Source organism: Mauremys reevesii, linkage group 7 (assembly GCF_016161935.1).
Source record: "Mauremys reevesii isolate NIE-2019 linkage group 7, ASM1616193v1, whole genome shotgun sequence".
Lineage (NCBI taxonomy): Eukaryota > Metazoa > Chordata > Testudines > Geoemydidae > Mauremys > Mauremys reevesii.
In genome coordinates this window covers 3,711,103-3,735,845 of record NC_052629.1, presented here as the reverse complement: position 1 = coordinate 3,735,845, position 24,743 = coordinate 3,711,103, and the positions used below count along the sequence as shown (strand labels likewise).

The following is a 24,743-nucleotide window of genomic DNA, read 5'->3' as shown; positions in this document are numbered from 1 at the left end:
ACATGGGTAGATGTGCAGGTGAACGTGCCCCTGATGGCGTGGCTGATGTGATTAGGTCCAGTGATGGTATCACTTGAATAGATATGTGGACAGAGTTGGCAACAGGGTTTATTGCAGGGATAGGCTCCTGGGTTAGTGTTTTTGTTGTGTGGTGTGTGGTTGCTGGCGAATATTTGCTTCAGGTTGGGGGGCTGCCTGTAAGCGAGGACTGGTCTGTCTCCCAAGATCTATGAGAGTGAGGGATCGTCCTTCAGGATAGGTTGTAGATCCTTGATGATGCGCTGGAGAGGTTTTAGTTGGGGGCTGTAGGTGACGGCTAGTGGCGTTCTGTTACTTTCTTTGTTGGGCCTGTCCTGGAGTAGGTGACTTCTGGGTACTCTTCTGGCTCTGTCAGTCTGTTTCTTCACTTCAGCAGGTGGGTATTGTAGTTGTAAGAACGCTTGATAGAGATCTTGTAGGTGTTTGTCTCTGTCTGCGGGGTTGGAGCAAATGCAGTTGTATCTTAGAGCTTGGCTGTAGACAATGGATCGAGTGGTGTGTCCTGGTTTTAAAGCTTTCAAGCTCCCTGCAGCAGCCAGGTCTCGGCTTGGGTGCTGATTTTGCTCCGTTTGATGCAGTGGACCGCTCTGGCCTGTTCCTGTTGTACCATCTCCCTGATTAATGAAGGGCTGATGTGTTCCTGGTTCTCTCAGGTCCCTTCTTCCAGGTTTTGTGCAGGGAAGTGGAGAGCAAGGGAGCTGTTTGGAAGGAGTGGGGCTCTGATTTATTGGAAGACGTTCTGCATGTCTCTGTATCTTCTCCTATTTGGCCATCCCTTCCTGGGGTTTTTTTTGCATGGCACATTCCGAGCCATTTTCCAGGTAAGAATGGGGGGAAAGTGTCTTCCCCTCAACCCTAGATGGCTCCTGTTGGTGCTTTAATACGTGATCCACCCGCTCCTCCCAGTCACCCGCTGCCCAGCAACGGTCGGTTGTGGGAGGGTGTGAGTGCACTCGCCTTTCCCTGCCTATCTGACTGCTGCAAGTTTAACACGAGGCTCTGATGGCTTCCAGAGAAAACCAGCACAGCAAAGCTCCCCCTGGCTCTGCACAAGGGAGGTGTCCTGGGCTCATTTAGTAGACTTACTCCCTAGGCGCCGTAACTGTCATGGCGTTAGAACTGGGCAGAAAACCATTTTCTTGTCCTGGGAAATTTTTCACTATTTTGAACACTTTTCCTGGCCCGAATTAGTCAAAATCTTGCACCTTTTCACAAACTGCAACACCCTCCCTCCCTCTCGAATATTTTGCATCGGGTCAATGAAAACGTTTTGATTTCGACCTTTTTTTCCTATAACTTATCTCACATTTCCAAACGAAAAGCCGCTTTGAACCGAAAAGGACGTTTCGTTTGGAGAAATGCCCAAACAGGATGCGCTGGCAATTTTGAAGCTCCCCCCCCTGTCCCCCAAACAGGGATGTCACCAGACCAGGCCCTCTCCCGTAAAAAAACCCTTTGTTTTTGACCAATCCGCATTTTCCTGTGAAAAAACATTTCATTGACGAATTCCCAGTGAGCTCACCTGACAGTGCTGGCTCCGTCCGTGCCCATCCCCCAGAGGCCGAGCAAGATCCCTGTACGCTCACTGCCCTAGGACGCTCCCTCCTCCATAGTCAGCAGCAGGCTTCCTTCTCCCTCCTCCACCCCCTTCCTCAATATAGTTCCCCCAGCTCGTCTCTTAGGCTGGGATGTGCCATTGGATCCTGAAGCCACCATATTCCCCCTCTTTCCTTCCTGCTGCTCTCTCCCAAAAACCAGCCTTTGGGTACCTGCTACCTGTTCACCCTGAGATGAGTGAGTTGTGGGCCACACGCTGTCTAGGAAGGCTGCAGTTGTAAGGGGCTAATTATATAGTCCGTGACTGGGGCTTCTAGCCGCTAAGATAATGCGGATGACAATATAAGCGTGTTACAGGCGTTGGTTTCTCTGACAGAGGTTTATAAGCCGCCTGGAGCAGATGATTAATAGAAGGCCTATAAATGGGTTAATTTTGTATAAACTGCTCAGAAGACCGTTCAGGCTGCAATGTGAGGATGTGGCAGGTTTAAGATGGCCCCTATGCAACCCTAATTCAGCCCCCTCTTGGGCACATGCATTAGGTAGAATACTATTCCCTCTCCCCCTTTAGTGGGGATCTGCTCTGGGGACGAGTCAGGGCTGGGTAGCGAAGGAGGCTACCTGTGCAGGACCTGTGCCTCTTTTGCATAAGGCCCCGCGGGTCTAGACCCTGGGCCTGAAGAGCTGCTGGCCAGCTGGCAGCTCCATTGTGCCACCCAGCAGCAGCTATAATCTGCTTACGCTGCACCTTCCGGGATCCGCTGTGGACACAGACCATGGGACGTTCCACCTCAAGGATTTGACAGACAGCAGCCTCCTGGCTCCTGATTGGCTCCCTGCCCTAAGTAAACCCACGGGGCGTTCCATGAAGTGTCCCGCCTCCGGCGTGGCTCTGCTGATGGTGCCATGATTATTCCTGCTTCCAAACTCCTGGCTTTGACCTCAGTTTGATTTGGACTTTGCCTCCTGACCTGAACCCTGAAACCTAACTCAGAGTCTGACCCTTGGTATCTGCCCTGGCCTGGAACCTGACTACGAACTCCTCTGCTACTCCCAGACCCAGGTTTGCCCCTGGTCCTGACCGCCCGTGTTAGGATCCCGATGGTTTGTTGCAGAGGTTAGAAGGTGTGTAATGAATGAAGATGGTCTCTGGGGTAAGGCAGCTGAATGCTGCCCTGGCGAATTGGATTCTTTTCCTGCCTCTGCCACCGAGTTCTTATGTCATGCCGGGCAAGTCGCAGAAACTCAGCTTTTCCCAGGTGGCCACTAACTGTGTGTTCCTCATTTTCTGGGTGCTCAGCACGAATCACGTGGGGCTGGATTTGCAGAAGTGCTGAGCACTCACAGCCGCAGCGGAGGCAGAAGGAGCTGTCCTTTGAACTCATGTGCTGTGACCACGCTAGGGACTCTGGAAAACAATGGCCTTGTTGTCCCAGAGTGGGCACCCCAAATTAGTGGATGCTTGGCCTTAATCTCTGTGCTTCAGTTCCCCATCTTTAACAGAAGGGTAATAATCCCCCCTGCTCTCGGGTGTGGGATGAAGATGAATGCCTGTTTGTAAAGCACTCGGATGCCATGGTGAGAGAGCATCAGAAAAACGCCCCAGGAGGAAGTTGTTAATCTTGTACTCAGTGCAGGGTTTAGAAGAGCTGGGCTTAAAACAGGCCTGGGGCCACACACGGAACGAGGAAGATGGAGAAAAAATAGCGACTAACTCTTCAGTTACTGAATGAGGCAGGGTCCTGTCAGGGGGTAATAGTCTGTGCTCATGTAATTAAAGACTGTGTCGTAACGCATGTGCCCAGGGGGCTGAATGAAGCTCAGAACTGGCGGTGTTGAGCTTTGGAATGCCGGAATGTTAAGACAGCGTCAATCTGTTAATTCAGGTTTCTTTGATGGTTTTCTAAGTTTTATTTTTAAAAGCCCCAAATTCATCTGGAACCATATTGACCCCCAGCTTGGTCAAGAGCTTTTGATCCACAGCACAGACGTCTGCCGCTTGAGCTAATGGAATAATAATAGCAGTAGTAGGCTGTCATCCTCTCCGCAGAGGGGAATGAGACACACACTTTGCCGGTGGGCGTCACAAATGTTTGCTGACAGCAGAGGAATGGAGAGATTCAGGACTTTGGGTACAATTCTAGGTTTTGGAGGGGGAGTGTGCTCTAGTGGTTACACTTCCACCCCAAACCCTGTCTGTGTCCCCCAGCTCTCTCTCCTCCTACCCACTCTCACCCATCCTGGCTCCTGCTCCCCGTCTTCTAGCTCCTGCAAACCCTTCCTCCCACTTCTTCATCCTCTGCATTTGAATCAGGTGCTTCCTCTGTCTCCTCCTCGTTGCCTGGATGCCAGAAGGGGAAGCATGAGAGTAGACAGTCCCCCTGACCTCCGTTCTCGTGCCCAATGCCACAGTGGCCACCGGCAGCGAGAGGAGCAATTGCAGGGAAAGTCCTGCTCAGCCCCTGCGGCCCTGGGACGGAGCATGCTCAGTTGCTCTGTGGGGATGGCGTATGTGCAGTCCAGTTGCACGTAGGAGCCGTGAGGGGCTAGAGCATGCTCAGTGCAGATGGCATCTTGGGAGAATTTAGCTGCCAAACTTTAACAAGTCTGTCCTAGTGTGTGTGAATCGAGAGTCCGCCTGTGGCTTCCCCCTCCCCGGGCTTATAATTTGGCCAGATTTGCATGAATTTTCACAGGGTTGGCAAAAGACACGTCCCTGGCACCAGGGTGACACCTCCCCCGCTGCCAGGTTTCAAGTCCTTGCTCCAAAGCAGAGGCACCAGAGCTTCTCAAGAAAACACGGGGAAGAATTATTTATTTTTTGCATGGGCAAAATATATTTAGCTGCAACTTTCAAAAAATAATTCTGCCTGAGTTGCGGACGTGGGACACAGCCTGGAAGCGACCTCTGGGGTCATCGAGACCCCGCCCATCACAGGGGCACGGGGCATATCAGCCTGAAGGATTTAAGTTTAGGAAAGTTACAAGCAACTGAAAACTGGGTCTTATAGTGCAAAGTGTTGGGCAGCTTTAACCAGAGGTGGCACTACCAACTCTGCGTATGATACCCTGAGTCTAAAGTGTGACCAAACTTGCGTGAGTGATGCAATGAAAGAAGACGGGACTTTTCGTTTTAGCCGTATTAGCATGGAAGTGTTTTTGAGCACTTGTATGTTGCCGCCTTTGAATGTACTATCTTGTAGTCTCCTGCTATTCTGGTTTGTATTTTGTTAGCGCTTTCACGACTCTTAATACAGAAGAGATGTGTGCATAATTCCAATGTATTTGCTCGCATGTACTGGAGGATAAAGAGCATTCATCTGTTGACACAGGGAGAGCCGTGCGAGATAAGGCAGAAGGCACGGCAGCGTTTCAAGGGAGTATAATTGCATTTGATTAGTGCAGAGAGCTTGGCAGAGCGGATCTTCTGAGACTTCACCCCGGTGCTGATCTTTCAGAGTCAGAGATCAGGGACATGAGGGAACATCAGAGACCCAACTCTGCCAATCTTCACACAGTTCTACAATGCAAGTATAATTCCCTGAAATGCTGGGGCGACTCAGTAACTTGCAGCTCTCACTACAGCTGCTGAGTCTGGCATTCGTTGGGTTTGTTAAGGAGGAGCTGAAGGCGCAGAGTGGCACCTCACTGTCCTTCCGCATCTTATGTACTTTTAAAAAAAACGTTTAGCCTGTTTTTCTTAACTTAGAAGATGTTGCTCATAGAAAGTCCCTGAAGAATGGCTTGAGCCGCTATGTAACACAGAGAATAGAAGATGGGACCTGACGTTTTCCTCTGGACTATCCTCTTTTTTTTTAAACTAATGCTAGAAAGGGGGAGCTGGCTCTGGTTTCAAATAAGCCTCCAAGCTGGGTTGGAGAAGCCCTTAAGCTAATTCTCGGGTGCACATTGGCTGACTTGATATCAGTGGGGATTGGTTGGGGCTGGTCCTGCTTTGAGCAGTGGGTGGGACTAGATGACCTCCTGAGGTCCCTTCCAAGCCTGAGATTCTGTGATTCTATGATTGATTGATTCAGTGCTTCTGGCCTCTGAACGTGGGCAGGTTTGGGTGTTGGAGTTCCACAGTCCAGCGCTGCCGTCCAAGTAAAAAAACACTTTTACTGGAAAAATGAAGTGAGCTACGCAAGATAGATATGAGGTGATTGGTCATCCCTGAACGAGAGCCACATGTGGTGATGTGCTAGGCTCTGGAGCCAATCTGCAAGCCAGGAGCAGATCTGGTGACTCTCAGGACAGGTATATAAGCCTTGCAGGAGACGTAGCAGCTGAGTCTGCCCAGTGTCACTTCCTGGCATGGACCTGTCCCCTGCCTGATAGTGGTGACAGACTCCGCATGCCTTTGCCTGCTCCAGCCCTACCCGTGCCTTGTTCCGACTCCACTCTTGACTCCTGGCTCCAGCTCCGACCTCTGGTCCCTGGCCTGGCTGCCACCACGCTGACCACTGAGCCAGACTGCCGCTGTAGGGTCATCTCTAGTTAAGCAATACCACACATAGAATTACCCATGGTTCCAAGTAACTAGGGGGGTGGGAAGGCCAATGAGTGCTAGATCTACTGGGAATCACCGCCTCTCCAAGGGTAGCCTGGTGATCAAGGTGCTGGAGTGGGATTTAGGAGATTGGGAGTCGCTTTCACATGTCACTTAATCCTACACCTCCATTTCCCATCTGTAAATGAGATCATATTCCCGCCTCTGGCTGTTTGGACTGTAAGCAAGGACCATCTCCCACTCTGTGTCTACACAGCACCTAGCCCAATCTCTGAGGCATCTGGGTGCTACTAGAATATTAATTCTGGTCCCGGCGATATGATGTAGGTCCTCAAGTGTGAATCTAACCTAAACAGCAACTCCCAGGGAGGGCAATAACTCACGGACTCTAACATTAGACTGGCTTGCTAACGTAGAGGAATGTTCTACCACCCGCTGATCCCTGCGTTATAGATCTGCCATTTTAAAGTGATCTGTGACCGTTAGCATTTTAGTCCACAGTGATGGAGTTCTGGGGAATGGAAAAGCCGCTTGGGGCAAGTCTTGCTTGCTTTAGAGTTAATGGAAAAATAAGCTGGTTAGCCGTCAGAATGTAATTCACAGCCCCTCATAGGACATCTGTCTTCAGGTATGTATTTTTGCAGTGACTGTCGGAAAGAACAGTACCAAGAGTTCCCATTGTGGGCGGACGCTGTGCATGGGCAGGTTGTGTTTGATTTGAGTCAATGTCACATATGCTAATAACAGTGGTGTGGGAGGCTGTTTTCCAGTAGGGAGCATTCCCTCTGATTGTAGGAGCTTGCGTATATACTTAATGAATGAAGCTGCGTAGCTGGCTGGCCTTGTGAGGCTTTACACTCGGCTTGATGGCATTTCTCTGCTTGTAATGCAATAACTTTTGAATGCCACATCCAGTTAATTCCAAAATTTAAGGGAATGTTCCAGGCATCAATGGCCAGAACTCTAATGACTTTTTTTGGAGGGCGGGGGAAGTGAAAGTAGAAAATGGGGGACATCCAGAGGAGCCCCTGGCATTTGGCTAGCAGAGCTTTTGGCTTCTGCCACCTCTGTAATTATTGGTTGATGGCAACCATTAGCACATTCCCACATAACAACCTCTCCTTTTAGCCTTGCCGATACTCCCAATAGAACCTAAAAGTGTTGACACCCTGGAAGAGAACGAAAGAAGAATAATATATAACAAATGGAAGAAAGGGGAATTTGATAGTAAGGAATATAAATCAGAAGTTAGGAATTGTAGAACATTGATAAGGGAAGCAAAGGCACACAAGGAGACATCTATGGCCAGCACAGTTAAGGACAATAAGGAGTTTTTTTGAATATATCAGGAGCAATAAGAATCCTGACAATGGTATTTGTCCATTACTAGAGGGAAATGGTAGAATTAATAATAATAATGCAGAAAAGGCAGAAATGTTCAATAAATGTTTCTGTTCTGTATTTGGTGAAAAAACAGATGATATGGTCTCATCCTGTGGTGATGATAACACTCTTTCCATTCCAATAGTATCTGTGGAGGATGTTAAACAGAAGCCACTAAAGTCAGACATTTTTAAAGCAACAGGTCCAGATAACTGGCATCCAAGAGTTTTTAAAGAGCTGTCAGAGGAGCTTGTTGGACCATTAATGTTGATTTTCAATAAGTCTTGGAGTACTGAGGAAGTTCCAGAAGACTGGGTGAAAGCCAATGTTGTGCCAGTTTTTACAAAGGGTAAACTGCATGACCCCAGGTAGTGTGTGACGTGATAAAAAAGCTAGAATGCTGTCAAATTAACAGAATACACATTACATGGATTTAAAACTGGCTGATTGATAGGTCTCAAAATGTAATTGTAAATGGGGAATTGTCTGCAAGCAGTGGGGTCTCGCAGGGATTGGTTCTTGGTCCTACGCTATTTAACATTTTTGTCAATGACCTAGAAGAAAACATGACATCACTAATAAAGTTTGCAAATGACTCACAAATTGGGGGAGTGGTAAATAATGAAGAGGACAGGTCACTGATTCAGAGCGATCTGGATCGCTTGATAAACTGGGCGCAAGCAAACTGTGTATTTTAATCTGACTAAATGTATACATCTAGGAACAAAGAATCTTGGCCATACTTACAGGATGGGGGACTCTGACCTTGGAAGCAGTGACTCTGAAAAAGATATGGGGGTCGTGTTGGAGAATCAGCCGAACATGCGCTCCTAGTGCGACACTGTGGCCAAAAGAACTAATATGACCCTTGGATGCATAAACAGGGGGATCTTGAGTAGGAGTAAAACGGTCATTTTACCTTTATATTTGACACTGGTGCTATTGCTCCTGGAAGACTGTGTCCACTTCTGGTGCCCACAGTTCAAGAAGGGTGTTGAGCAATTGGAGAGGGTTCAGAGAAGAGTCATGAGAATGATTAAAGGATTGGAAAACCTGCCTTATAGTGATAGCTTTAAAGAGCTCAATCTATTTAGCGTAACAAAGAGAAGGTTAAGGGTTGACTTGGTTAGTCTGTAAGTATCTACATGGGGAACTAATATTTAATAATGGGTTCTTCAGTCCACCAGAGAAAGGTGTAGCACAATCCATTGGCTGGAAGTTGAAGCTAGACAAATTCAGACTGGAAATAAGAGGTACGTTTTTAACGGTGAGAGTGACTAACAATTTACCAAGGGTCATGGTGGGTTCTCCGTCGCTGGATTTTGAAATCAAGACGGGATGTTTTTCTAAAAGCTCTGCTCTAGGGATTATTTTGGGGCAGGTCTCTGGCCTGTGCCATACCGGGAGTCAGGCTAGATGCTCCCACTGGTCTCTTCTGGCCTTGGCATCTAGGAGAATAAGAATGGTGGTGGGAATGGGGCACACAGATCCCCTGGCATGAGACAGAGCGAGAGGGTTGCAGGGAGTCCCTAAAATAGACGGGATGGGAGGATGACAACAGGGAACCTGTGGGGGCAGGGGGGAATGGAGGGATGGTAGGAGCTCAGATGGGCTTCTAATGGAACAGGTGACAAATGTGGGTTCTCTTAAAACTTATTCCATTCCATAGCTCTTAGTGTTCTAAATAAGAAGGCTGAGTCTAGCGGTTTCTGGGCTATCCTAGTCTGGCCTGAGGCAATACGCTTGTGATAGTGCCTCGAATCCTCAACCGGATTGGTCTCTGTTCAAGCCAAGGTACAAACATGGCAAATGGCCTTCCCTGTCCTAAAACGCATACAATCCTAGAGTGACACAGAAAGCGAAGGTCAGTTAAAAACATTCCCATCCAGCTGGTTGTTCCAGCTTAAGTTGTGGGGTGGTGGGAACCAGTCCCAAAACTGAATGCAGGTTTGCTGGGCGAGGTGTAACGAAATACATGAGAAAAATGGAGGGCCCCCTCCCCTTTTGTTTTATAATCATGAAGCAATTTTTAGTTTGATTTCTGACGTCTAAGAACAAAGGAATAGGATTTGATTTCAATTTGGACTCTAAAAAAGCTGTGACATTTGCAATGTGTTGTGTCTCTGGCTTGATACCTTTAACTGCTGATATGGTGGCCTATAATGTGAGGAGAGAAATCTATTCACTGTAATTTGAATGTGTTTTTCTTAACCAGAGCTTGCAGATTAGCAGGCAGAATATTTTCCGTAAAAGGCAGAATATGTATTCCTAAGTATCTGAGAGTTTATGAATGAGAGAGCAGGATTGTGGGAATGTTCACAGTGAAGTTCAGCCTACTGGATTTAAGGAAATAAATGTATACCCCAAAAACGGTGGCGTGGGGGATTTCTGTTGTCCTCCATGGCAGGAAGAGATCTCAGCTTTTGACAACAGGTGCTTTGTTTGACATGCTCAGTCGAAAACTCTTGGGAGCACTGAGTATATTGCTGGCACAAAGGCTTGTTTGGGAAAGCTTTTGATCTGTGTAAAATGTCTTGGAACTCTTTCAAGCCACACAATTTAATAGCCAACAGCGAGCACAAGGGCAAAAACTAGGAGTGGGAGGAGGTGGGGCAGCCCAAGTGATCACTACAATGCAGTGGAAACGGGGGCTGTTTCTACCCTAAGCTGGAGTCTAGCTTTCAGAGAGCTAGGTAGTAGTTTCATTTAAGATGTTCCTGCACCAGTGCAAGAACAGCCTTTCGCGTGCAGGCCCACTCGACAGGATCATAGGCTTTTCCCACATGCAGTCCGGTGATTGGAAGGACAGAAGGAACTCAAATGAGGCTTCCTGCCCCATTAAAATAGATTCTTTTAAGTGTAATGAGGCTTTGGACAGTTGGCAGGTGGGACTGTGGCTTCTTGCATAGAATACTGCTCTGTAAATGTAAAAGGCTCTGCATTGGGCACGGACGTTCCGCTTTGATGCCCACTGATTTGAATGGACACTAAAAACTTAAAGCCCCAACACAACTTATTCTGATCTGGAGTGACGCAGGAGTGTCTTGACTGGTGGAATAGCCCGCAGCCCATGCGGACTGAGGGCTGTGTTATGTCTGAGCCACTCTCTGCTTTCCCTTCGTGTGCAAAGCTCAGGACTTTATGAGACGTATGTAGACGAGCTCAGAGTTACGAAACTGTGGTCTCATGGGGTAAACTCTGTTTATGAAAATCAGACACAGCAATGGCCAAAGTGCAGACCGACCTACGACTGTTAATTTTTAAATGAAGTGGACTGAGATGAATACGAACTGTGTCCTCAAGCTGCAGCTAATCTTCCTGATTCTCCCTTATAACTGAGTTCACACCACTCAGCTTCATGTTTTGCATGGCCCATGGGGACTGATTTTACTGTTTCCCCCCTAGGAACAGAGACATTGTCATGGCTGGAACAGATCAATGGCCAACTCTAGCCTTGTGTCTTTTCTATCCCTGTGATCCTTCCAAAAATATAGCCAGGCCGGAAAGGAGAGGGTGGTCTGAACAATGGTGGCAGGAGAACACAGTCGGACACATCTCATGCTTGGGGGCTGGGTGCACAGCCCTGTATCACACTATACGGGAAACCTGAGCCGCTATCACTCGTTAATATCAATATTAACTGCTTGGATGATAGGGATCAGGGAACAAGATTTAAAAGTTATCGGATGCTTCGTTTTCCAGCAGAACAGTTAAGCGAGGGTTACATCAGCGTAAGAATCAAGAACCACTCCGCCGAAGTGAACAGACACTTGCGTCAGCAAGATCAGAACCAGGCCCCCAGGAGCAGTCCAGGCACACTTCCTGCCTGCTGCCCGGGGGCTCTTTCACGCTGTGATTGGGAAACACCTCAAGTGAGCACTGAGAGGACAGCAGTGAAAAGGGTGGGGGGACCACAGCAGCCAGCAGCTCAGGCTCTAAGACCTCACGAGGTGGGACAGTCCCAGACCCCAGGCAGCAGCCCCTGCCGCAGTGTCTACACCACAGTTAAACAGCCCCTCAGCCGGAGGCCCTCGAGCCCTGGTCAGTTGGCATGGGCCAGTCCCGGGTCTCTACCGTAAGGGAATGTCTGCACTGCTGTTAAAGTACTTGGTCACAGCTGGTATGTGCATTCCACAGCGGGGTTCTTGGGAACACTCCTTTTCCTCTCAACTCCCAGAAGCCTGACACAGGGTTAAGAGCCCTCTGCGAAGACATCAAGAGACCCCACTGTGTGAGCGCCGGATCAGAAGTCAGATAGGATTTCAGCTCCTGTGTATTGTAAGTCTCCGTTTTTTTAAAAGGAAGCTTTTAAATTAGAAGTAGAAAATGTAATTAAGACCAGAAACTAAGCAAGGAGCTTGCCCCAGGAAAAACAGGCTGACAAGAGGCATAAGCTTTGCTTTAGCCAGGAATCCTATGCTGCCAGCTTAAAAATGTCAGCTTTAAAAAAAACATAGCCAAAACACATGCTGCTGCTGAGTGTGTTTTCAGACACTGAGCTATTGGTTATGGTGTGAAGGTCTGTGTAGCGGCAGCACGTGGAAATGTAATCCCTCTGCATAGGCCCTGGCCAGGAGATTTTCAAAAGTCTGTTCGACGCTAACTTATTTCCCTGCACTATTTTATCTGGAGAGGCCATAATAAGTAGAAAATTGCTATATTAACGTAGCAATACAATTACACCAGCTAGAGTAAAAGTTAAAGGGGTATCTATTGTCATGCTTCAGGGCACAACCTAGACTTGCAGAGTAGGGTCAGGAAGAAAGTCACCGCATATACAGCCACATCATGGTATAGTCCAATTCAGCATTGACTTTTGAAGTGGAACCTTCCCACCTGATGATCCCGCTCTCTGTTGGCAGCGAACTTGGTGTGGCTTTGGCGAAGCTCATTTCACAGCAAAGTGTTGCCCTGTTTCTCCAGGAATGCTACAAAACTCCCCCTAAAAAGGGCCCCGTCAAGATAAAAAATCAAATAGGTTCATGCCATTTGTGTGCGGGACTTTGTTAACGCCCCTGCGTGTTGGAATGAGAGTTATAAGGCCCTTGTTTATCTTGTGCTGGCTGTTGACACCTGGGCTCCCTGTGGTTAGCATGCTGGTTCTGGAGACGGGTTAGTTTTGCTCTCCAGTTCTCACATGTTAGAACAAGACTCTCTGGGTTCCCAGCTTGGCAGGGGAATGCTGGAATGTAAATAAATTGTGTAGAATCTTTTTTTTTTTTTTCATGCATTACTAGGGGCTTAGTCTCCTGAGAGCTGTTATACTTTGGTCTAATCGTGAACTCTGTGGAGAAAGTGAATCAGGAAGTGTTATTTACCCCTTCCCATAACACAAGAACCAGGAGTCACCCAATGAAATGAATAGGCAGCAGGTTGAAAACAAACAGAAGGCAGTATTTCTTCACCCAACGTCCAGTCAGCCTGTGGAACTCCTTGCCAGGGGATGATGCGAGGGCCAAAACTAAAATGGGGTTCAGAAAAGAAGTAGATAAGTTCCTGGAGGGTAGGTCCATCAATGGCTATTAGCCAGGGATGTAACCCCATGCGTTGGGTGTCCCTAAATCTCTGACGGCTAGAAGCTAGGACTGGCCAACAGGGGATCAGACACTCCCCTGTTCATTCCCTCTGAAGCATCTGGTACCAGCTGCTGTTGGAAGACAGGATACTGGGCTAGATGGACCATTGGTCTGACCCACGCTGGCCATTCTTATGTCTTAATTCTGGTCGTTCACTTGGTGGCCTGTGATATGCAGGAGGGCAGATGAGATGTTCTGGCGAATCTTTCTGGCCTTAAACTCTGTGGCTCTGGAGAACCTGGGGCAGGCCAGGGAGTGCCCAGGTGGCTTTGGGACTCCCTAATTTTGACCTTCTCCAGGAACCAGCGCAGCCCCCCAAGTGAATTGGATCCAGCTGCCTTCTGTCCTGACCCCTACGTCAGGTGGGCTGTGTTGGGCTGCTTACGTTGGCCTAGGCTGGGGAAAATCTCAGAGGGGCTGTTCCCCCACACCGGGCCCCTCTTGGTGAACAGAATTGGATCGATGTTTGGGGTGGCAAGGACTGTCTTGCAGGGCCACCCAGAGGATTCAGGGGGCCTGGGGCAAAGCAATTTCGCAGGCCCCTTCCATTAAAAAAAAGTTGCAGTACTATAGAATATTATATTCCCTGTGGGGCCCGGGGCAAATTGCCCCACTTGCCTCCCCCCCCCGTGGGCAGCCCTGCTGTCTTGTCCGGCTTAGACCGTCTGCTTAGTGCACAATAGCTCGCATTGTTGTGGCGGTTGTTTTCATCCTGTAGCTTGTCCCCTCCCGAGCTGCGGCGTGCGTGGACGTCGGTGTTAGGACGTAGACTGGCGTGTTCTGTGGCAGACACGTCCTGGCTGAGGCCTGAGAGTGACCCGCAGAGCCGAGATGCATCTGTCCGGTCAGATCGTGCAGTTCTGTTTGTTTCTCTCTCCCATCATCCCTTTCTGGGCTGAAGGGGGATCAGTCCAGGTAGGAGCAGAGGTGGGGGCGTCATGTACAGGCTCCAGGAGGAAGTGCCAGGAGCCTGCCAGGGTATCAAACTTCCAAACCCAGGCGAGCTCTGAGGCTGGGACCGAATCTTGCCTTCCCTCCCCGTCGCTGATTTCCCCGGGGAAAGCCATGACCTGTAGAACCTGCAGAACAAACCCAGCTTCCTCTGGGTGTGAAATGGCAGCCAGTCCCCCCAGTCCGTGTGGGCACTTCCTCCTCACTGCACTGCCAGACTTGTATTGCCCCGGCTTGAACTCTGCCATGTGACTTTCTGATCCTTTGCTGAGGAACAGGGTCGAGTTTCTCTCCGCCTTCCCCGTGCCAAGGGAAGGCCTCTGAGCACCCAGGTTTGCCAGTCGAACAAGGCCAGGGATGAGTTAATGTCCCCTGCTTGCAAAAAGAAAAGAAAAGAAAAGAAAGAAATTAAAACCCCAGCAGTTCCTCCTTCTGTATCCACTGGGTAAAAAATTAACCAGCTTTTACAGTTAATTGGATGATTGTCCTTCAAGACAAAAAGCTACCCATTGATCGCAGGCAAAGGAGTGCTGGGAAGGAGGTGTAATTACTGCTCTGCAAAAACACCGAAAAACTGACTCCATAACCCCTACGGTGGGAAGATGCGCACGCACAGGCCTCCGGGTCGGCCATTAGCTTTTGCTTTGCCCTATCTGGTTACATTTGAGACGGCTGTTTGAGCAGAGTTTGCTTTGTGATAAAGGAAGGCCCAGCAATCTTTGCTGAGGCCGGGCTTGGCCGGCGGTCTGCCAGCTTTCTAGAGGAAGAGATGGCAAGGAAACAAAGTTTAGGGCTTATTTATTTTTGGAAGACAAACTGCATGCCTGTCTGTAGCCAGGCAAATGGCATGATTTTTATTGATCTGTTTTTCATCTGGTGCACGGAAGAGAAGTAGCCCAACATTTACCAGCCCAGATGTACAATTTACTTGCATGCCTGTTTTGGGGCGGGGAGCGATCCGCTGGCTCCGGACAAATGATTTCATGTTCTCGCGTCTGCTCGATGCGGCCTGGTCCAAGCGGTGCGCAGGGCTCGCACGTAGGAGTCCCAGGGATCTGGTGCTTGGGAGCCCGAAGCCGGCTTGCATGAAAGCACTCTGGTGTCGCAGCCTCTGGCAGCCTGTGACACACCGTGCGCCCGCATATGCCAGTGCTTGCCACGGTGCTCAGATAAACGCCACCCAGGTGCTCACCCTTGCTCTGTGCGGGACTGGGTGCTGTGTCCTCCATTGCTGGTGCAGCGACTGCCCAGATAGGGGCTGTGCCTGTCCAGCTGGTCCCTCCGGTGAAATTCCCCACATCCTGCCCACCCTTCAGGGACTGCTTGGAGCAGGGGCCAAGCCCCTCGCTGGCCAGCTGTACGCAGGCCAGAGAACAGTCCTGCTGCACACTTGGTTTGTCCATCGTCCAAAGCAACGAAGAGACACCAGTACAATGAAATTTCCACTGCATGAGCAGAAACTCTGTGCATCCCCCTAGGGTTCCTTGCAGCGTTGTCCTCCATTTGGATCCAGCCCAGCTTTAGCCCCTCCAGAGAAACTCGAGAGAAGGAAACTTAGCAAAGATCCAAACCCACATCTAAGGAAGGAAACTGTGAACGAAGATCCAAACCCAAATCCTAGAAACATAGATTCCAAGGCCCGCAGGGCCCATTGTGATCATGTAATCTGACTGCGTGTACGGCACAGGTCAGAGAACTGCCCCCCAGCAATTCCGAGAGCAGAGCTTTCAGAGAAACATCCCATCTTGGTTTTAAAAGGGTCAGTGACGGAGACTCCACCATGACCCTTGGTAAATTATTCCAAGGCTGAATTATTCTCACCATTAAAAGTGTATGCCCAATTGCCAGTCTCCGGTTATGAGCCAGGGTGTACCAACTGCATGCAGATCTGGTTGCCCCGTCTCAAAAATGTCATATTAGATTTGGAAAAGTTACAGAGAAGGGCAACCAAAATGATCCAAAATGGAACAGCTTCCATAGGAGAGATTAAGAAGATGGACTGTTCATCTTAGAAAAAAGATGACAGGTGGCATATGATAGAGGTCTATAAAATCATGACTGGTGTGGAGAAAGTGAATACGGAAGTGTTATTTATTCCTTTCCCATAACATAAGAACCAGGGATCCACCAATGACATTAATAGGCAGCAGGTTTAAAACAAACACAAGGCAGTATTTCTTCACACAACGCACAGTCAACCTGTTGAACTCCTTGCCAGGAGATGTTGTGAGGCCAAAACTATAACATGGTTCAAAAAAGAACTAGATAAATTCATGAAGGTTAGGTCCATCAATGGCTATTAGCCAGGCTGGGCAGGGATGGTGTCCCTAGCCTCTGTTTGCCAGAAGCTGGGAATGAGCGACAGGGGATGGATAACTTGATGATTCCCTGTTCTGTTCATTCCCTCTGGGGCACCTGGCATTGGCCACTGTTGGAAGACAGGACACTGGGCTAGATGGACCTTTGGGCTGACCCTGGATGGCCGTTCTTATGGAATAGCCCTGCAGGGGGCGCTGACTTACGTACTGGTTGATCGCCATGTATGCTGCTGGCTTTGGCTCAGGAGCCAGGTTCAGAGCTGTGGGTCTCTGGATCACCTTATTCTTGCAGTGATTTGTTTCCAGATGGAGGGTCTCTTACTCCAGCCCCAGGCCCAGCTCTTGGTGGTCTATATAGACAGAGGGAAATAAGACTTAAATGGGTGTGAGCCGTTCTGAGAATCTGCACGGGAGTTGTGCTGCACAGGCTGCCATACAATTGTTGCCTGGCTTGGGCCAGTAATCAGCTGGGCTGATTTAAAATCAGTGACTTCGAGGGTGGAGGCTCTGTGTACTCCTTTATCAGTCTCCCACGCCAGCCGGTTCTCCCTTTCCTGTGCTGCACCCAGAACTTGCACCGCTCTGGTGAGCTTTCACAGAATGAGCAAACTTACTGTTGTAAAACCGAAAGGCGGCCATGTCTGGGGGAGAATGCGTGTTTCAGGCAGGCTGGGAAGCGGACTGGGGTCTCTAAATAGATGTGAGAAAGTTACAAGCCATTAATAAGCGGAGCCGAGATGGGAACGGATCCCGCGGGGGCATCTAAGCAAGGCCACTTTCTGTGCATGCCTCGCAAATGAAAAACAAGGTTATCCGTTTCTCGGTGGGCTGCGGCGGTTTTAGAAGTGCTTTGTGGGAAAAGGAATCCAGAGGGGAATATTCGGGCGACTTGTTGTTGCAGGAGGGGAACAGTGACAGCTGCATTCGATATCCGCACACAGAGCTAATGAGGAGCTTTTTAACGGCCGCTGGCGTACAAAGGAATGGGAGGAAGTGGCAGGCCCGAATGTTCTGTCGGCAGCTGCTGCCATGTGGGAATGGATTGCTACGGGAGAGGAGGGCCAGCTCCCCCTTGATCCTTTCGAAGCCCTGACTGCCAGCATCAGACCCCAGTGGGAGTAGCAAGAACTCAGCACCTCTCGCAATCTCAGGCCAGAGGCTTTTGACCCCTGATCCAGCAAAGCACTTTTAAGCACGTGATTACTCCCGTTGGCTGCTCATCCAGCCATGGGACTTGAAAAAAAGCACGTGCTCTGCTGGGCTCGGGCTGCAGAGCTGACAAAAATGGCTCCGCTGATGTAATCGCCTTCCCGGAGCAACAGGCAGCGACACGGGACGGTGGTTTAGTTTTTCCCATATGGCCATGAAAATTAAAACGGCTCCCACTGTTAGCTCCGCAGAGGAGGACAGTGCTGGGGACGGACGGGGGGCGAGCGGCCGTCTGGCTGGTGGGGGCTTCCTCCTGGGAAGCAGATTGGCCCGTGTGGCGGGGAAGAGACCATCCCATCAGGATGCGTGGAGAACCTGAGCTTGTCACATCTGTCAGTGCTAAACTCTGCTTTTTTTGACTAGACTGGTGGAGTGGAGCGGAGCCCAGGCCCCAGGCCCGGGGGAGGGAGGGAAGGGAATGCCTGGCCAGTTTTTGCTCTGATTACTGTTAAATAAACACTTGAGTCAACCAATAATTAAAAAATGTCTCGCCACTCTAGAGTAAACGGAGCACTTAGATTCTTCAGTGTCTTACCCTGCCCTGTCGGGCTGTCGGCTACAGCAGGGACTTCTGGTTCAGTCCTTCATCTTGGTATTGTATTGGAGAACAGGTTTGTTTCCAGTGACCAGCTCTCCTCCTAACGCAGCTGCTGTAACACCTTCCTGCTTTACGTGGGTGGTTCCCACCAGTGGCCTGATCCTGAGGATTTGTACCCATCACTCCTCTTGCAGGCTCCGCGTGGGTGTCTCAAGGTCGTCCGATAAGTGCTAGTCCCAGTAGGGTGTTTGCAGAATCAGGCCGTTTACTCTCCGTACTCAGCTCTCCTGAAGCGCTGCGTGCATTGGGCCTGGGTCTCCATTGCCCCGGCAAAGTGGCCGTGTGGATGATGAGGTCGCGTTTGCCGCTCGCTCTGTGCGGGTGTTTCTGATGAGACACAGCTCACGGCAGGGGACAGTCTGGCTCAGTACATCCTGCTGAACTGAAAGCCGGAGTCCAGCTTTCTGACAGCTGGGTAGTGAGGCGTGGGATGGTGGATGGGCCGTATCTCCTGGAGAGACGGGAGGACAAGCTAAGGTGAAGGATAGCGTTAAACTGCTCTGGAGATGCTAAAGTGGCCGTCGCAAAAGAAGTGATGGAAGTTGGGACTGAATGTACAAGAGAGCGGAGGTTAAAGGATGGTGAGGAGACAGCTACAGGCAGCTATGAATTGGGAGGACCAGCAAGGAGTCTCTGGTCGTGCTGGACTCTGCCCAGGGCTTCTGAGCTGGGGGCTGGGACGATGGCAAAGCACCTCTAATCTGGGTACCTCCCTGGCCCCCAACACTTGGTCCTGTGGCATTAGGGGCAGGAAGCACAAATGCCCATTTCCACGGTCTCCTAGGTGGGAGGGTTGTAGGTATGTTCCCTTGGGAGTGGTCGAAACACTTTCATTATAGGTAGGGCTGTGTGAGTTGGGGGGGGGGCGTTTAAATGAAAAGTGGCCCCCAACCCCCTCTTTTCCAGCTGGGATGGGGGAAGAGTGAAAAAGCGAGTGGGTTTTTTCCCCAACAAAATCATATTGTCTTTTTTTTTTTCCACCAACAAAATTGATTTGACACTTTCGTGGGCCGACGGAATTTCAAACAAAACAAAAACACCTTAGTTTCTTGCAAAATATTTTGTGAAATTTTACCCCCCTCCTTACCTCCCCCCCCCCAGCTCTGGTGTGCTTCCTCAGAAGCATATTGCATTGGTCCCAGAAAGACACCGGACTAGAGACGCTGAAATAGCTCAGTGATCGTCAGGTGGAGGAGCGCTGCCTGTGATGGAGAGCAGAGATCTCTCTTCTTTGTGTAAGTTTAAAACAAAAAAATCCACACAAAGATTTTGCTCCACACGCTTAAAATCCAAACTGCCCCTTTTTGCTCCCAATTGCAGGGGGCAGCCGGTGGCCCAGCGACTCTGATCTCAGAGGTTCCAGTTACTGGGGTTAGAGATGAGTTCCCCCTTTGCACGCCGCGCCGTCATTTCCCTCCTTGCCCCGTGTCTGAGTCAGCCAGGCCCCTGCGCGCCTCTCTGTAACGTGGGAGGGTGCTGGGGGCGAAGACGGGCGCTCTCTTCTGTGCTTGGGGGGAGGGGACGGAACAGGCTTCATTAGCAAAATGATGGTGCCACCCCCAAGAAGTGGCTTAATATGACCCTTTTTGGGGGGGTGGGGGGAGTAGCAAAACTGTATAGGAATGTTATACCGAGAGAGAGAATAATGGAGAGAATCCACTTAGTGCTCCCAGGGATTTAAACCATAGGTATGCACAGAGCAGGTCCAGCAGAGGCAGGAGAGGGGCTAGTTCCTTCCTTCCTCTCCTATCGCCCCCTACCCCCATTCACACCTGCCCCAGCTCGCGTCGGGATAAACTGCACCTCGTGGGATAATTCAACAGCCTCCGTGGCTCTCGCGGGACTGCCAGGCAAAGGAGAGATGACCGTGGCAGCTCTAATGGCAGGTGTCACCGGGTGGCGCCGTCCTAGTCATCCACGTTCTTGGCATGTGAGCAAATTTTGACTCTCGGGGAGACATGCTGCCGGGTTGAGTTTTGAGAGTTTCTGCGTAGAGGCAGCCTGGGAGGAGAGGTTGCTATGCAAGCAGGGGAGTTGGCTCTCTGCCTTGGTCTCCGATGCCTCAAGGAGGAACAGGGCGCTGCTGTTGGGCCGAGATTCCTGGAAGAAGGGATGGCTTTGCGTGCTCTTTTGAGCGCCTCTATTCCCGGACTGGTGTGTGTGTAAAACCAAGGAGTTCCCCTTGGAGTGTACCCGGATTCTTTGGCTTTAATTTCTCCTCCGCTGGGAAGCTGACCAGCAAGACTCCTGACATTGGTGACTGCTCAGCAGAGATGTTGTAATGGGACGCTGGGCAACACAGCCGTCCTATGGGACTGGCTTTTGATCATGCCTGGAAAATTCATCCCTCCAGCTTCTCTCTCCAGGCCCGCAATCCTGTTTAGCCTTTTAGAATTTGTTTGTTCTCTGTTTCAGATCTGATGAAATATTTGCTCTCGGGAAACCATCTGCAGCAAGCATGTTTGAACAGTGTTCTGGAGGGCTAGGTAGTTGGTGTGTGTGTGTATATATATATATATATAAACAATATGTATATAAACAAAATCTTAAGCAAACAAATCCACATTAGTTGCTTTATCAAGAGGTCGTCTATTCAGAGTTCTTGGCCCATCTCTCCTGTTCTCATTAGTTCCTTTTAAAATTAGCAGGCAGCTTCTGCTGGAATGGCTATTCCTGTGACGGGATTGGAACTAAACAGCTTAGAGGAGATGAGGATTTTGTTCATTAGAGCCCAAATGAGAGGCAGAAACGCAAAAGCGGCAATAAAGAGACATCGGCTTTTAGGTTTGGTTAATGGCCTTTAAAACCCACCTCCCCAGAGTCTGGCCTGTGCTGTTTTAAAACAGGAACTAGCAGGCCCCAGGGCGACGTCAGGGATTTTTGGGTAAATTACAAAGCTCTCGATACGGATCAGCTTTCTCCACTCCATATTCCGACTTCCCCTGCTTGAGACCAGCAAGCGCTTTGAGAAGTAGCTCGAAAGCTTATCCCAGGGCTGCTGCTGCTTCTGCGAACGCCTTTCTGTCCTCCCCTGAAACCGAAGAGAGGAACGAGGGGGGATGGGGGCAGTGGGAGACGCTCCGGGAGGGTGTTTAAAGCTGCTCGGTGCAAGTGCAGAAGCAATGGAATGAAACTGTGCAAAGAATGACTGACTCGTGACCCAGGTGGGCATAGGGAGTGTGCAGAGGCGGTCAAAAAAGCAAACAGGATGTTAGGAATCATTAAAAAGGGGATAGAGAATAAGACTGAGAATATATTATTGCCCTTATATAAATCCATGGTACGCCCACATCTCGAATACTGTGTACAGATGTGGTCTCCTCACCTCAAAAAAGATATTCTAGCACTAGAAAAGGTTCAGAAAAGAGCAACTAAAATGATTAGGGGTTTAGAGAGGGTCCCATATGAGGAAAGATTAAAGAGGCTAGGACTCTTCAGTTTGGAAAAGAGGAGACTAAGGGGGGACATGATAGAGGTATATAAAATCATGAGCGATGTTGAGAAAGTGGATAAGGAAAAGTTATTTACTTATTCCCATAATACAAGAACTAGGGGTCACCAAATGAAATTAATAGGCAGCAGGTTTAAAACAAATAAAAGGAAGTTCTTCTTCACGCAGCGCACAGTCAACTTGTGGAACTCCTTACCTGAGGAGGTTGTGAAGGCTAGGACTATAACAATGTTTAAAAGGGGACTGGATAAATTCATGGTGGCTAAGTCCATAAATGGCTATTAGCCAGGATGGGTAAGAATGGTGTCCCTAGCCTCTGTTCGTCAGAGGATGGAGATGGATGGCAGAAGACAGATCACTTGATCACTGCCTGTTAGATTCACTCCCTCAGGGGCACCTGGCATTGGCCACTGTCGGTAGACAGATACTGGGCTAGATGGACCTTTGGTCTGACCCGGTACGGCCTTTCTTATGTTCTTATGCCATTGCTCGCTGCTGATAAACTTGCTGCTGGAAATAGCTTCTTTGCTCATGACTCTTAATCAGGCGCCGCGCTAATGTTTTGGTTTTTGTGCGAGGCGGGGAGAGGGCTTGGTTCCCATTGCTGGGCCCTCCTGGCTTGGAAATGGGCTGGTGTTTGCTAGCACAGACGTGTCTGTAAAGGTGGCGGCGTGGAGCTGGGGGCAGAGCTGGAGCTGTCTGACGTTTGCCCTCTCTGATGCTTTCCCGGTTGTGCTTTCCTTGAGCCTGTCTCGCCTCCCGCGTGGAAATGAGAGGCCAGGCCGGGGTCAGGACTTGGCGGAGTCTCATTCCCACCCCCACGGCCGAAGAGCCATTGCAAATAGTTAATCCTAAATCTGTGCTCCCAATGCGCTGGCCCACGAGTGGATCTAAATAGTGGTGAGTTCACTGGGGTCGGGTATTTCCTCCCTCGCTGGCTGTTGAGAGAGATGCTGCATAAGGGGCACCTGACTGCTGGGACAGTCCTAGCCAGGGTCCCCCCTTCTCCAGTGCACGGGAGGCCTGATCCTGTGAAGCCAGCGTGCATGAGCCTGGGTGTTATCGTACGCGCGGTCTGTCTCGCTGAGCGGCTGCTTCTCCAGCAGTAGCACTGCCAGCTCTGCTGCACCCACATACTCAGTCCAAGGCCTTGCCCACCCTCCGCTTTGTGCTCTGGTATCGGCCAGCCTAGGGTGAGACAAGCCGGTGCGTCCCGGTCGGGTTTCTACTGCAGCAGCTCTACTAGCACGCGGGACAGAGGGACCAGGGCACGAAGGGCGAGTCCGTGCAGCTGCTCTCGTAACAAGGTTGAGGTTGTTGGTGGGGTGGGGAGGGAGAGGCCGGCCCTGGTGCTGGACCTGCCTTGGGATGGCTGGTCTCTGAACATGGCCCCGTGTGCATGGAGTCCAGGGCCAGGCGTCCACCCCCCTGGAGAATAGGAGCCCTGCATGAATCGTTCGGCACTGGCTAGTGCTGCCAGGGGTCTTACCCTGGGTGTTTCCACGAATGCCTCCTCCAGCGGCTTATGTCCGAGGACCCGTGTGAGCAGGGAGCAATGTGCTGGCAGAGAATAGAAAAGGGCCTGGGAAACCCATTCACTCAGTCTTGCTTCCCCTCTGCTTCAAGTCTCCAAAGCCCAGCGGCAGTGGGAAGCCAGGCCAGCTGGCAACGTGCCGCTGTGAAATGCTCTTTGCTGGAAATGTCTCTGCTGCGTTCCCGAGAGCCGATGGCTCCAACCCAGTGCTGGGCTAGAGGCCGGGGCTGCAGGTAACTCCTCAGAGGCGACTGTCCAGGCCGTACCAGGGACTCGGTGCCAGCACAGGGGGGCGAAAGACGTTCCTGAGAAAGCAGGGGCGACTAAGGGGCTGGGGATCGCAGGGGGCTCTCCCAACCCTCTCTCCCTTTCTGACCAGGTGGGGGCGCTCTGGGTGGCAGACCCGGGGTTCCACTGTGCAACGCCTGACACCGTGCAGTGCCTGTGAGCCTAGGGAGTAAAGCATGGGACAGTATCCAGTCGGAGCTACAGGGGGGAACGTCAGGACGCTCCACGGCCCCTTGTCATGCAAAAAGTGCCCTGCAATCTTCCAGGACCACGCGTGTTTGGAGTCTGTTTTGCACCCCTAGCCGGATGGCCCAGCCCGGCGCGTTGATTCGTGGCTCCTCAGAGGGGAGGAAAGCCACCAACTGACCCACCGTCCCCACTGCCTGCCGCGTTCTGGCTTCTCCTGGGAGGTGTCTCTCAAACGCTGCCCGGACCTGTCCCTGCGTAGCTTGGGAGAGCTGCTGAGGTCACAGCCTGTGGTGCTCGTTCCGCCTCAGCCGGGCATGGGGTTAGACTCACCCTCATTTCTCAGCAGCGTGGTGCTCGCAGTGTCTCTGAAGCCCTCGGTGTGGGGTTCTGGGGCCCTTTGGTTCTCCCTCCCCAGTGCCCTGCTGAGAAGAGCTGGCCCCCAGGCCCTGCAGCAGCCGTTGGCACAGCTTCCAGGTCACCCAGTGGGGTCAGTACAGAGCAGGGTGTCGGGGGACAGCTCTGAGCCCGAACTCAAGCTCTGAGTGGAACAAACATGTTCCCGTGACTCGGCACGTGACGAGCCCACGTGTCTTTTCCGTAGCGCTGACGGGCGGAGCAGGGCTCATGGGCGTCCAGGCTTCCAAAGCTAACAGCGGCTACTGGGGCGGTAACGGGAGCTGATCCTCCAGGCACCCGGGGATGGCTGCGTTGGGCATATTAGCAAGAGTCTGATTTTCAGTCTCTCTCTAAACGGTGGGCGCATCGCAAGAATTCTGCCAGAGAGGGAAACCCTGGGGAACAGCAGAGGCTGCAGAGATGACCTGAGAACGCAGGTTTGCTTTGCTCGGAGGCATCTGAAATACTCCAGCTCCCTGAAGGGAGCAGTGCAGAGAGACAGTGCCCTGGCAAAGCCCGGGCTCTGCCCCTGGGAAGCCGGGCACTGCAGTGGCAGCTCACCTCGCCGGCCATCTCTCGGAAGAGCTTCTTGCTGCTTCTGCATTGGGAGCAAAGGAAGTCAGTCAGGCCCACAGGCACAGGAAGGGAGTGCTGCTGAGTGGTTAGAGCCGGGCACTGAGCTGGGATGGCTGGGTCCATTCCTGGTTCTGGCAGACTCTCCATATAACCTTGTTCAAGTCACTC

The 24,743-nt window shown here is 50.7% G+C and overlaps 1 protein-coding gene across 3 annotated transcripts in view; it reads left to right on the top strand.

Annotated features, from left to right (window-relative positions):
* SEMA4G (semaphorin 4G) overlaps positions 1 to 24,743 on the top strand; it is a 99,025-nt gene that overhangs the window by 9,300 nt on the left and 64,982 nt on the right. The gene's annotated exons all lie outside the window — the stretch shown is intronic.